The following is a 14999-nucleotide window of genomic DNA, read 5'->3' as shown; positions in this document are numbered from 1 at the left end:
TATTACTGCTTATATGAACCAATACCCCTAGCAAACGATGTAAAAACAGAGCAAAATGATGGACCTCTTCCTGCAGACCTTACAATCAAACTGCTGCAGGCTTCGTCCTGATCTGACAGCATCTCTTGAGCTGCAGTTCCAATCCTGGACTTCCTTCAATGCTGATCTAAGCAAGACCCCAGAAAGACGGGTAGTTTCACAACTATCAAGGAGGAGCTCCTTCCATTTCATTTGTCTTAAGCCAAAAATCTGACTACTCAGCTAGCCCTTGGAGAAATTAGACTATCGTTTAATCAGAAAATTGGAAAACAAGCTGAATCAGAGCTAACTAACTACCAGGAATGACCAGGAAACACATCAGCGGGCCATTTTAGCTGAAAGACCTCCTATTGCAGGTGACTCCCAGCCATACTGCTGCACAGTGAGCCCCGCACGCAGATGGTGCTTTGAACACAAAAATTGCTTCTCTGAAGGGGCAATCAACTGAACCAAATTACTGTGAACATTACACCAGCTCTTTCTATCACACCAGATTAGAATAAACATAAAAATAGGTGGCTGAGTGGAAAAGTACTTTAATCTTTCCACTTGGAAAACGTACCATAGTTCCAAATCTTGCCTTGGGGTAACCTGGAAATTTTATTTTGGAGACCCTTTCCCAGAATATAATTATTCTGTTTGTAAAACCTCTATACCATTCGGCCCTATTAGTTTCCAGCTCCCTAGGTCTCTGCATTAAGACCAGAACAGGAACATTAGGTTGAGTCTGAGTTGCACTGCTAGAACTTGGCAGAGGAAATGTGCATAATCTGCCTGAGCTGTGCCTGGTTTTGTGAAACCATGTCTACGCTGGGACACCCAGGAGAGCTGGAAGAAAGACCTCACATATAGTGTGATGTCAGGATGCATAAACCGGAGTGTACAGAGACTGGTTTAGCGGCTCTCACTTGAGAGTAAGGTGAACTTCATTTTCTGTGATTCTCTGGGAATATACTACAGTAAATAAAAAGGAACATCCAGGGGGGATTTAACATGGTAAATGGACTTCACACCTTGCATTGAATAGGCTTGGCATTCACAAAATGTCCCTGAGTAAACGCAACCTGACTATTCACTTCTATGAGCAACAAAGTTGCCTGAAAGGATTTAAAAGAATACCGTCAATTAACAATATTTCTAACTGCATCATTTTCAGGAATACAGTTACTATAAAAGGCATGTCTGTGGCCATTTATAAAATGCTGTAAAAAATAAAAAGATATATTCTAACATAGGAGTATGAAAATGTCTTAAAATGGAAGCAAAATGAATATATGATTTGCACATTTATACTTAACCGTCCTTTGTTTTTTCTAAGTATTGCAGGATCACTCCTCTGTGCATGTGATCTCACACATGTAAAGTATACTGCAATACCCCCCCAAAAAACAGACTGCACTAAGTATAGAGGACTAGATACTCATCTGGCATAATGTGAGACCACTCCAGTAATTTCAACATTCCTACTCCAATTTGCAACAGCTAAGGATCTGGCACAAAACATCAAGTTAAGTTTCCAATTACCTCATGCACCAGCATTCATTTCAATAGTTATATACACATAGTCATAGAGGAGAATTATTTGAAAAGTTGCAAACTCAGCTCTGTATTTCTTTTACTTTTGTGGTCTAAATCAGACCCTTCATGGTATTTTAATGTAGGTTTTTGTGGTTTAATTATATATGTGTCAAGAGCAGAATAGTTACTTGCTGCGTCTACCCAATTAAAAAAAAAGGCAGCAGTAATTCTTTACACTGCTGACAATGTCAACTTATACTGGGTCATGTCACAATGGTAATTAATTTTAATGTTGCAAAAAAATCTAGTGGATATTAACTTGAATACAGAAGTAAAAAGTTATCACCTATATGAAAATTAGTCTTCTGTGTGTGAATATTTTGCAGGTTGCCTTGGGACATCTTTTTGCAATTTGCTGCTCCACATTAGTCAAATTGTATAGTCCAGCCACAATAGGAGGCAACCCCGGTGTAAAGACACAGTATTCAGTCAGCCCAGACAGAGTTCTTCAGAGACAGCACTTAAATTACATCCAATTAAACAGCCCTACACAGTCCTGCAACATTACTTGCTACACTGTACTTCGATGGACAGCTGCTTAATGAAAAATCACCATATTTTGTTTATTTTTTTAATTCTAGGAAAAGGACACAGACCTCCAAAGGAATTTACACACAGAAAATATCCAAAATCCTTATTTTCAAATACATAGGAATTGCAGTCTAAATCAAAGTTCAGTGTCTGGTACCTGAGCCTAATAGCTCAAGACCAAATACATACTAGTCTCACTGGTATACGGACCTCTGAAAGTCCTGAACATAATCACTCCTCAGTATAATCTTCCCTTATCATGAAGACGTTTTAAACAAATTGAAAATAAAATGCTTAAACTTTAGTATTCCTCAGACAGCCATTAGCATTTGCCATTTTGCTCAAAAGTCTGACAACTAGCCTATATACAATCCTGTGAGTGAGACTGCCCAGTGATGCATTTTGATATAGGATAATCAATCATCAAAGTAATTTTACTGTTTAACATTAAAGCAAAAGGCGGGCCAGCTATTCGACACATTTCTCAGGCTTAGAGACAAAAAGAAGAAACTGTGTAAAAACAGTTTTCACCAAGGTCCTGTATTACAGGAATCCCAAAAGGAATCCTTCTGGCAGCATTACAACCTACAATGTGGACTAAAAATGTAAGTTTTATTGCCTTTTCAAATAAATTTTATTCTTTACTTGACAGATAAGCACTCTTCGTATCTGAGCTTTCGTGCTGCAAAGTGCATCCAAGTTCCTTTAAGCACTTCTGATTTAATGACAGATTTAATAACATTGCAACACAGAAGTGTGGACTTGGCCAAAAAAAATTATTTCATAAAAATCTGATTTCTGTACAGAAACATCTAAAATGTCACCTAATACATACAAGTAAAGCAGTAAGTTTTTAATCCATATTGTAAAGCCTGGGGCTTCAATACGTAACACATCTACTGACTTTAAAAGATCATAAAGATAATTTATTTTTAATAACCATTTTTATTTAATTTTAAAAAGAGTAGCAGTTTATGCCTTCAGTAGAACCATGCCCTGAAATCTCAGGGGTGATTAAAGGGCCATGCCAAAGCTGAAAGGTTTCAAATATCAAACTATACTATTATGTCAGGGCCAGCAAGATCAATTAGCACTTTTCAATGACAGAAAAGGTTAAGTTGGACACACATTTACACGATATTTAAATCCCAAAAAGAAAAATAGCACATATTGAGTAAATACCACATATTAAAAGTTTACTTATAAACCTCTCGATCGATGACCAAATATCAAAACTCTTCTCCCACTTGCACAACATAAATACTGCTTTTCTAACGCAAAATGGCAAGAAGATTATAGATACATTAGATAGCAGAAATAACATTGGCTTCTCAAGTACAAAGTAAAACCCAAAGACATCTGAGTGTTTCTGCTACCAGACTTGGTTTAGTGCTGAACTTTGAAAAAGCTTTAAAAATACTTGATCAACTTGACACGTCTGTTAGTCTGATGCCCCTGTGTTTGCATTCTTCTTGCAAACCCTGGCAATACTAAAAATTAATGATAATGAGCAAATAAACCTACTCCCATGTTCAACTAAAACACAAATAGAAAACTACCATACGACAAAAAAACCCACAAATTAAAAATACTAATCTGTAAATTAACTCCTCTTAAATCTGGAAAAAAAGTAAGTGTACACCTTCTGCAATTAAAAGCCATACAGAAACATGCACACCAGGAAGCAAGGGAACTTACATTTCAGTTCTTAGTATCAGAAGAATACTCACTGGAAGTACAGGTATGTTAGAAGTTAATTTGATACCTGTTAATACAAGTGTTGCTGCAGTAAACAGAGCTTGAACAAAGTACCAGGTTATGATATCAAATAAAGTCAGTATAAAATCACAACAAAAGTGCAGGAGATTAAGAAAACCTAAGGAAAAAGCACACTGTGTTGAAATCAGTGATTTAGATTGTAATTGCATTATTTTGAGTAAAAGCAAAGCAAGATTACTTTTGTTCAATGATATATTTCAAATGCCTTTTTTTTTAAAGCCTACTTCTCTATTTATTTCTTCAAGGAGTGATTTGAAATATTTACTACCAGACAGTACCTAATTTTAGGTTTTAAGTGCTTTAACAGCTCTATGAAATATGATCAGCAGCTGCAATATAGAAGTATGCTGAATAAACTCTCCTTATAAAAAGGGAGACCTGTTTTACCCTGAGTTCATAAAATCCCTACTTTCAAGAAAGAAAAAGATAACACAGAAAAAATTAGTAGTTGCGTCCTAGAGCGTTTGTCAGAAATTCCAGGAATTTCTTTCTTCTTTGTGACTTAACTTTCATATTTAATAGAGAAAAAAGCAGTTTAAATTCTAACACTGGAAGTTTGCATTGAACACTGTGCACCAGGTTATCAAGGAAACGGACAGGTACCTTTCCCATACCAAATGCCAGGGTTTAACATTGATTAATTCTGGGACTGAAAGGTAAAAGTTGCATGAAGTCTAAAGAGTAGCTCTCAAAGCTTGCATCAGAGGCTAAAAATATGCAACAGGATACTATCTATAGCTGTATTTCTAGTTGCTTTGTTTGAAACATTTTAACTGGGAACTGCAATTAACTGGGAACCCACCAGTTTTCCACTCATTAAATTCCTTGTTTAGAATTCATCTATCCCATTGGCATTAGCCATACAGCAGAATAAATTTCTGTTGCAAAGTGTTGCGAAGCAATTAATAAATACAAATCCAGCAAGAGTAACCTTCAACTAAATTTATTAGCAGTACAACCATACACACATAACAATTTATAACTGCATATGAATTGTCTGAACAAAGGTACATAAAAGATTAGTCAACATACTCCTCTTTCATTTTTGTTAAATTTAAAAAATGGTTTAATAAAAAATGATTGAAGAACATTTGGTAACATAAATATCAGAATTTTCAAAAGAAAGCAAGAGCTGTTTCGGATGTAGCCCAGCTAACGTTAGATGTCAAACATATAGGAAGAATCGCGGGGAAGGGACACAAATGTCAATCTGTATTTCCACTTTACTCACAGTATGATACATATTGTAGGTATGCAAACATTTGTTATTCGGCAGCATTTCCAGAAATGCTAGGAGAACAAGTCAGACCCACAGTAATTTTACGAAACTTCTCTTTTAAGGAAATGAAACAACGATAGAACCTGAGCTTTAAGGCAAAGTACACTCTTTAAATAAGAAATAAACACTGAGGTCAGACCAAAAAAATATTCACCAGACAGAAGAGGTGCTTGCTTTGTATACTTCGCTGTAAATCTGAGCCGTTGACTAGTTTATCTTAGATACACTTTCTCGCCTCAGCAAGTGAAACGCGCAAAACAAAACTCAGAGAACTGAAAATACTGGTTCCTTACTGTTCTAGCATGACTTCATGCTTAAACTCGAATCGGCCAAGGCGCTCCCTTGTCTGGTACGGCGTGCCTCCCAGGATTTTTGTAAATACCAGCTATTTCACACCGCCACTCGCGAGATAAACGCGTCCCTCCGTGTGCTCCGCTTTAAATCCTGCCCGCGGGATAACGGGAAGGCAGCACCGTACCTACTTGGCTCTTAGCGGCAGTTTCATAAATGTAAATGAAACTTTAGCTGCCAATTACCGATTGGCAGCCGCGCTGCCGTGGGATGCCGCTCTCGCTTCTCGGTGGAAAGCGCCGCGGGGCTGCTCCCCCGCGGGTGGGTGCCGGGCGGCGCGGCGGCGGCCCCGGGGCAGCCCCCGCCGCCCGGGCGGGGCGCGGAGCCCCCGCGGCTCGGGGAGAACCGCCGCCGGAGCCGTGCGAAACCCAGCCGGCGGTTTTCCGCGGGTATCTGATTTTGGAAGTGTCTGTAATGACAGCCGGAGAGGCAAATTAATGGCCAACAGCCCACTGGGTTTGAACACGGAGAATCCTGTTACCTCCTCACGGATCAAGTACACACACACACACACACACACAGAGGCGTCCCCACGTGGAAACGCTTTCAAACCAAAACACAAGACCCCGCACCGCCGGCGGAAAGGGCGGCGGGACGCCCGCGCCGGGGCTCTCCTGTGCCTCCGTCCCCCGGCGCAGCGGGGACCCGCGGCGGGGGCGGGGGCGAGGTGGGACAACCCGAAAACGCACCGTTTTGTCTTTAAACCGCAAGAAAAACCAGCCGGGGCGGGGGAGGGGAGGGGAGGAGAGGAGAGGGAAGGGAAGGGGAGGAGAGGGAAGGGAAGGGAAGATCCCTCAGGGAGAGGAAACGGCGAGGAACAAAAACAACGGGCAGCTCTGTCCCCGCTCCCTCGGACACCGGGAAATGCGGCTGCAGAAGCCCCCGCGGCGGCTGCCGGCCGGGGAGCAGCCTGCCCCGTCCGCCGGCACCCCGAACGCTGCACGCCCGCCGCGCTCCGCCCGGAGAAGGGACGGCAGGGGAGACCCCCAAGCGCTGCCGGCGGCTGGGGCAGAGCGGGGCCCGGGGGCGGGCGGCGGAACCGACCTCCTCTGCCGCCGCCGCCTGTGCCTGCGGGTCCCGGCCGAGCTGCCTCACCCCCCGCGCTGCCCAAGCCCGAGCCTCGCAGGCAGCAACGGGTGTTTCGGGAAGGGGCTCGCTACCATTCCTGCGTGGTTTTACGCCGCTCTGGCCGGAGGGACTCCCCGCCGCCAGAAAACTGGTTTTCTCGCAGCCTCCGGTCGAGCCGCCGCCGGCCCCGGCTCCAGCCCCGGCTCCGGCCCCAGCCCCGGCTCCGGCCCCAGCCCCGGCCCTCCCAGGCGCGGTCGGGCGGCAGGGCGACCCGGCGGCCGGCAGAGCCCTCCCGGCCGCCTGCCTCCCGCCTCGCCCAGGCGGGCCGGTATCCCCCCGTCCGCTGGCGGGGCGCAGCTCGAGCCCCCATTTCCGCCGCTACGGGGGTGGGCGGGAGGCGCAGGCGGGGAACAATGCGAGGGCAGCGGGCACGGCTTGCGCGGGTCTCGGGGCTTACCCCAGCAGCCACGGTAACAGCCAGGGGCGAGGGCAGAGCGGCAGGAACTGTCACCTGGAGAGAGGCAGAAAGTCCGGCTGGACGGGCAAAAAGTCACCCCGTCCGCACCGGAGACCAGTTTTGTGGCGGCTAAACTCGCGTGGGGCCGGGGGCGAAAGCCCGTCTCTGCCCCGCGGTGGACGGCTCCGCTGCTCCTTGCCATCACGTTTGTTTTACGGCAACTTTTTTTTTTTGTCATCGGACCAGCACGAAAACAATGCTAAATAAACCCTAAACTCAAGCACAGGCACACACCCACCTCCACGGACACATGCACATGCGGCAGGGAACCGGTTTCCTCCACCTCTGAGCAGCAGGGGTGGGAGGGAGACTCGGGGACGGGGAAGCCAGAGACACTCACCTTCTCGCTGCCGGGGTATGCCGCTACCTTTATTTTAGGGCTGCTCCTTATTTATTTATTCTCGTCCCTTCTCCGAGCCGAGGTTCCCCGTTTGCACTGTTCCTCTGGCAAAAACAGGACATCCCCTCTACAAGTCCCCCCCCCTTCTCCACACACAAATAAAGCGCAACGCGGAGCAAAACGGGAGGGGAGACTTGGGGCGGGGGGGCAGATGGAGGAGGAGGCTGGTACGGGAGAAGCCTGACGCTCCTCGCACTTCACGAGCGCAACTGGTTGCCTCTCACGCACAGGCACGTAGAAAGTTTCCCTGGCAAGGGACGGGACTCTGCCAAGAAAAGGTAACCCCCTCCCGCCCAAAAAGGCCGTCCCGGCAGCGGGCAGGTAAGGGGCCGGGAGCGCAGGAGCCGGCGCAGCCCCGGGCCGCCGCGCTGCACTTGTGCCGGGAGGTGCCGCCGGGGCCGCGCCCTGTGCCGGCCCCTGCTCGGCGCGGGAGCCGGGCTGCCCCCGCTGCCCGCCCGCCGCCTCCCCGGGCCGCCCCGCTCAGCACGCCTGCGCTGCCGCCGCGCCGGCCCCCGGCACACGGCGGCGGGCACGGCCCGCGGCCTGGCCGGCGGCCCCCGGGCTGGCCCGGCCATCACGCACCTCCAAAGTATCCCTGCCCGCCGGCCGCCCGTCCCGCCGTCCCCGGCCTCGCAGCCCGAGGCCTGGACCCTTCACCGCTCCCTGGCAGCTGCGGTAGCGATGGGAGCGAAGAAGGAGAGGGCCCTGAAGGGCAGGGGTCGCAAGTCAGCCTGCAGCTGACTAAGGCTAACCCACTGGAGTGTAGGAAGCAGAGTCGGCGCTTCGCTTTTTCCTTTTGTTTCTTCCACAATAAACCAACACTGCAAAGCAGTCCTGACTTTCTGGGAAGGCTGGGAGTACGTGGAGACTGATCAAGCGCTATGTGACGGGACCTGTTGCTGTGCCCTGCTATAGGATGCACGTTGTCTCCTTCCTCTCAAGCTGCTTAGTGTGGATGGAGACAAAGTCCTCTCCTGCTTTGAAAGTGAACGCTCTTTTCTGCTGGAAATTCAGCAGCTGTCTTTGCTCCTCTTTGCTACCTAGTGTGGGGAAGCAGAAGAAAATCCTTAACGGCCTAGTCACATCTCATACTCTTATCCTTCACCTTCTATTACCTCCTGGGTATTATTTCACTGAGTGGATTGGGTAGCTCTTGTTCAACCAGCTGCATCACCAGCTTCGATCAAGTAACTTCACTCTCCAAAGGGTGCAAGTCAAAAATTCAAATGAGGAGGCAAAAGTTAGCCCCTATAGCTGGAGAGAGATGTGAGAGAAAAGTCTTGATTTTCAGAAGTACTGAATATCAGAAGCTTTTGAGGTCAGCAAGGCACATGAAACGAGGAAAAAAAGTACAGATCCGTGAAGATTCTTTCCTACCTGCCTTCTATTTGCTTACTTTGTATCCAGTGATACTATTTGAAGCATAACTTAACTCAAGCTGCCTTTGAATTTCATAATTTGCATTCAACAAATTGTACTAACGTGGTCATCTTTCTCCTAAATAATTTCTGACTTAAGATGACTAAATCTTCATGAAAACAAGTCTATAAAAACCCTGTATTTGCTGTCTTGGGAGACTCGCCACTCAGAAGGAGAACAGACTTGGAAAACTCTTTTGACCTACACAAATACAGCTAGAAAAACATTTAAACTAAAAAAGCCCCCAAAAGCCAGCCTTCACATTGACATAGTGTAGGACAAGCCAGAAATATGAAGTGACTTTTGAAACTGAGAGTTTAAAGAGTAACTGGCAGGGGGAAAACTCAGATTTGCAGGAAAGAATTGCGATTGACAACCCTGCTGCAGAGTAACAGTCGTGACTAACGCCAGCACCCATCTTGCTAACAGGCTCCTTCTGTAGGGAAACGTGCTAACAACTCCTTCCTTTCGAGAGGACTTTCGTGACTGGTAGCAGGCTAACATGAGGTACACGAACACGATAATGAAGGTTTTCTGAAGTCTGGTTTCCTTCCACTTTACTTCAGTGAAGCAAATTCCTGTTATGGGGAACAGTCCCCTAGTAACATGGGTTGTTGTAATAGACATATCACTTTAAAGCAAGCTCTTAACCATCTGTTGCCCCCTCTCTTAAAATGTAAGATACAGCTGACTCAAAAAGATTAGGCATGATCTGTGTTCGATGTAACATGTTTCAGACTGAGGAGGGATGGGAGAATCACACTGCAGTTGCACAGTATGGACCCCAAGCAAGTCTCCCATTAAGGGGCCTGGCCTTGCTGTCATTGAACCACATTGCTATTTTGCTGTTGATTTTGGTGAGGGTGGGCAGGGTCATGCACAAAACTAATGAGCACGTGTACGGAAGGAAGCCCTACAGAAACTGATCTCATAACCAAACACTACTTTTTCACAGTGATTTATTGCAAATATGACTTTCACAGGTAGGAATTAGATGATGATTTTAGTGAAATCGGTGCCTTTGGGCTGAAGTAAATTCCGGTGAGCTCAGTGGAAGTGATTTCAGAAGGTGTCAAATCTAAAATCTAGTACAATATACTGAGTCATATAAATGGCTCTGTGTGACCATATAGAGCCCTGCATAGAGAAGGTCATGCTAGAAATAGTCCTAACAGAGCCCAAGGAAGGGCTGTAGGATCCACTTTTACACAAGAATAGAAGAATAATACCTTATCCATTTAAAGCAACAGGGGAATGTAAGTAGGCAGGATGTAATTATCTAGATTGGTATTTGGCCAGGCACTCCTACACTTGCGAAAACTACCATAGGGTGTTTGATGACCGCAAGTGCTCGGTATCCTTGGTTTTACCTCTTATATAAAAGACAGCACTTGTGATCATATACTTTATGCTGGTTCAATACTGAGTCAGCAGAAGAACGTTGCCCTGCACAAATACCAGTTCATACAGTAACTTGGAATTTCCTTGGAGGTCTTCCATGCAAATAAGTATAGACCCAACCCTACTTACCTTGTGAGATCTAATGAGATTACAGCCATAAGTAGTATGCTTCCAGATAATCATGTTTGCATGTGTTACTACAAACAATGTGAGCTTTAGAATCTTTATAAATAATTTTGAAACGAAACGAATATACCTTTACATTGCATCTCAGTGACAAAAAGGCTTTATTGTTGTTGTCACTTAGTTATTCTGAGAAAATCTAATGGCAGACAGCCACTATTTTGGCAATGTATCATTATTATGATTTATTGAAGTGCCTACCATATGCTGCATCCAGCTTAGGTACCTGTTGTAAATTTTGTTTTACAAAAGCAGGGCTTTGAAATATGGTTTCTTATTTTCGGGTTCAAGTATGAAATCCAAAAGTGTGTTAATTAGGCAGAGTTTGTTGATCTGTGTACTTAAGGTTATTATTGGTGCTTCATGGCTTTATAGTCATAAAAAGAAAGAATGAATGGGGGTTCTTTTGCCCTGGTTATCAGATTTCAGGTTTAAAAAGAAGGTGACCCACCCTTTTCAGTAATTCGACATGCAGGGTTCAGCTGTGGGTTCAAAAGCAGGTTACAACTGGCTAGTCATTGTGAGCTCGAAGTGCCAACTGTGCCTTTAAGTGTGTTATATAACCTATTTTTTGGTTTCAGTTTTCAAGTATGCCATCATTTCGGTGTTATTTAGATTTCCATATATTTTTTAATCCAATCAAATATGACCCCAATCATAAGGTTCCATGGCTCCAAATAGCCGAGCTTTTCTAATATTTTATTTTGAGTGCCTACGTTCAATACTTCACCGCATAGATATGTGCTGCCGACAGTGCCAAAGTCGGTGCCAGGGGTGTCCTCAATTATCTGCAGTGCTCACCAGGAGAGGGCTCTGCTCTGCATCCCGTACACAGGCACAAGTCCAACCGAAATTAGTGCGAGTTTTGTCTTTCAAGCTTGCTTGAAACAAAGCTGGCTAAGTGCAAAGGGAAAGCTGCATTTTTCAGCTGGCTGTGCAGGCAGAGTGAGGTGTGCCTGATAGTTTTAATTTGCATCCTGCAATTATACCAGGATCTTTCTTTCCTTCCTGGGAGAGAGCCACTCTGCTTCCAGCAAGATACCATTTCTTCATGTTTCATGGAAGTTTCACGAAGTTTCATTTAAGTAACATATGCACCCTTCTCAGAGAAAATGCTGGGCCATCCATTTTTTTTGGTGAATCATGTCTTCCCTGTCACTGTGGGACACAAGAACTACGTCTGCAGCGATCGAGGCTAGCACACAGATCTGTTAGCTTGCTTCTTGGCGTGGCTTTGCTCTCACCCCTTAGGGTTCTCCTAAAAAAATGCCCTGGTGCAGTTCGGAGTGTGGCATGGGCCAAGGACTATTCCTGGTGCTTTGTCTGGTCCAGCCATCCTTTGCTGCAGAATAAGAGAGTTGATAATGAGAGGTTTAGCCTTACAGAAACACTGCTCTGGCAGATGGCCTCAGGGCAGAGGAGCAGTCCCCAGACCGTTTCCTAGTGCAGATGTAGCCTGAAAGTCTCTCTTAGACCTGTTCCAGGGGCAACGTCGTGTCAGGTTGTTGGGGAGGTGGGAGAGATGTCAGGGCTGGCGTTACCTCAGCTCCAGAGCCTCTGGCACTGGGGGAGGGCTGAGGGTGTGCCCCACATTCAGCCGCGTTTATTCTGGCAGTAGAACCTAGTTTCAGATTTCGTTTCATCACAAATAAAATAAAGAGCAATCCTTGGATGATTTATAAAAATGTGAACGTTTTAATCTGTTTCGTTAAACATTACTTCTGCTGCTTAGTGTAATTCCCTTGTACTTGCTTTTTAATTAGCTTCACGTTAAATGTAGTTTCCTGACTTTCTGATTACTTCTAGGAATTTCAGCCATCTTTTAAGACTTCTCTCTGCTTATTTATATCCATTTACAACATTCTCCACCAGAATAACTTTGAGATGGCCAGCACACTGTTTCTATAAATCTGTTTAAAGCATCCTCAAATTCTGTGAGGCATAAAACCTGGCACTTTGAAAATAGTTTTTGGTTACATATATAGGTAGCATAAACCAAAGACATGATATAATCATTTTACTGTCACTGATCAGAAATGGTCTGTGTAAGAGAGTACTTGTGTTTATTAGTCAACTATCAGGCATGTTGAGGTTTCCAGTGAAACCAATGGCAAAGCATTCATCAATGTCGTTGTCAGCAGGATTGAGCTCGTTATGCAATAAACTCAAATACAGATCCATGCCAAGAACTTTTTACTACACTGTAACATCATATTGTTGCTGTATTGCATTATAATATAATAACATATATTCAGTAAAGAATAATTGGCCATGAGCTTTTTCACATCTTTTATAGAAGTAAAAATGTCATTGCCAAATGACGCTAGAAATGACACTATATATTACCGTTACACTAAAAATAACTTTGTTTCTTCCAGAAGCATGATTGAATTTGATTCTCCTAGTAGTATAAGATTAAATGAAGCTCAGGCAATTTCACTCATATATTTGCAGGTGTGCAGTAGAGGAAGGAAACACAGAAAAACTATAAAATGGAAAGCAGAGATTCCAAAAAATTATGTCAAAGACTGTTTTCAGAAAACCTGTTTTATTTCAAAGTACAAGTTCCTTTCTCCTGTTAAAATGTTTTATTCAAAGACTTTAGACATTTCTGAACTTGTAAATTACAGCTCCAAAAGTATATACAGATTTAAGCTGCTAGTTTAGTTGCAGCACTGTAAGTATGGTAATAGGCAGAAAGCTGGGCACAGCATTTAGGGACCATTATCTTTGGTTTTCAGAAAGTATTGCGATGTTGTCTTGTGTTAGGATATTCCTCATCAGACTCTTCAGGGTTTAGTTTCTGTGAGGACCTCATCCTGAATCTCAAGAGATATCTATTAGAAATAAACTGTTTAGGTTACTTTAAGGACATTTAAACAGCAGTTGTAGAGGTCTGTTTTGTACATGGCTGTGAGTTAATCCTGAGGGCAAACTCCTTATTAAATCATTCTTTATGCACTGAAATCTTAAGACATCCAGCAAGAGGTAAGTTTGTTCAGTTCTGGTTGTGAAGTAATAAACGTACTCTGAAGGAATCATTAATGTTCATGGCTTATGCATTCTTCCAAAGGGTCCAGTGTGTTTATGTAATGTATTATTAGAAATTAATGTAGTTATTATGTTTATATTTGGTTACTTATTATGTTTACATTTAGTTACTTATTAAAGTTTACTGATAATGTATACATTCTGCTTGGAGGTCTTACTGCACTCTGTAAACACAGAGACAGGCACGGTCCCTGCCCCAGGGATCTTACAAGCTAGCCCCATGTAAACTGCACAAAAGATTTTAATGATACCGTTTCCTTCCTCTGGCATGGTCATCCACTGGTTGACATCAATGGAAAGAAGCGCTTCCTTTTTAGTATTAACTGGAGCATACATTGATGCATATCTGTAGCTTTCATGTGGACATTATTACTGTAATTACACAGGACTGCATGTATGATGGAACAGACTTCCAGCAGAGAAGCAGCTAATCGTTTGATGTACTTTCTGAAACCATCAGCTCTGAATTATGAGCAAGACAAGAAGATGCTAATGTGAAACTATTTAAGGCCATGTAGCCTTGTTTCAGCTAACTGAACAATGTTGACACATCAAGAGCTATGAGAGCTACCTGGGCAGCAGTCAGCTGATTTTCCCAAATCAGACAAGTAGAGATTACGTGCCTTCTCGGTTCCATTGTTGGGGGAGAAGAGCTTGTCATACAGATTGCTCTGTGTGACTGAGTATTGATACAATGGTACATGCGCATCTTTCCATTAGTTTGCAGTTGGGCAACAGCAGTTCTGGGACAGGAAAAGGACATTTTTGACAACGGTCCGCAAAGCAGACTTGGGTAGGTTAAAACAGGAGGCAGAGAGGGTCATCAAGATAAATGTGCTCTCCTGAACCTCTCTCCTTTCTCACGCCTCTCCCATTATATTCTTTTTTTCCTAGTAACAAATTGTTTAAATTTTTTTAAAGAACTAAAACCAAATGGTGTAGGTTTTGCCACAGCTCCTAAGTTGTTCTGAGACCTACAAGTGGTTACTTCAGCTCTGGTTTCAGAGCATCTTTGCTATTACAGTGAAAAAGAGGAGGTGCAGGAAAGGGACACAGGGGATGTGGACCACAGATGAGAACAAAGCAGTTAATGTAACTCTCCACTCCTTGCCCTGTGGTACACCTCCTCATTAAAAGACATAGAAAGTTCTCTTACTCTTCACCTCTTGCATTAGTTGACTACACTTGGGATTGGCTGTGAATGTGAGTACCTTATTAGCATTTGAATGACCTGTACTGCTATGTAAGTGAAACTGAAGATTGAACTTCATGTCAAAAGAAAAAAAATATACATATCCTAAAAGGTGGCAGCCTGTGTTTCATTTTCCCTTCCCCATATCCTGTTCTGGGAAAACTTTTCTCCACTTCTGACTTAATAAAAGCATATACACATTCTGAGCTTT

The sequence above is a fragment of the Ciconia boyciana genome, chromosome 3 (genome assembly GCF_034638445.1).
Source record: "Ciconia boyciana chromosome 3, ASM3463844v1, whole genome shotgun sequence".
NCBI classification, from domain to species: domain Eukaryota; kingdom Metazoa; phylum Chordata; class Aves; order Ciconiiformes; family Ciconiidae; genus Ciconia; species Ciconia boyciana.
This window is presented reverse-complemented; position numbering follows the sequence as displayed.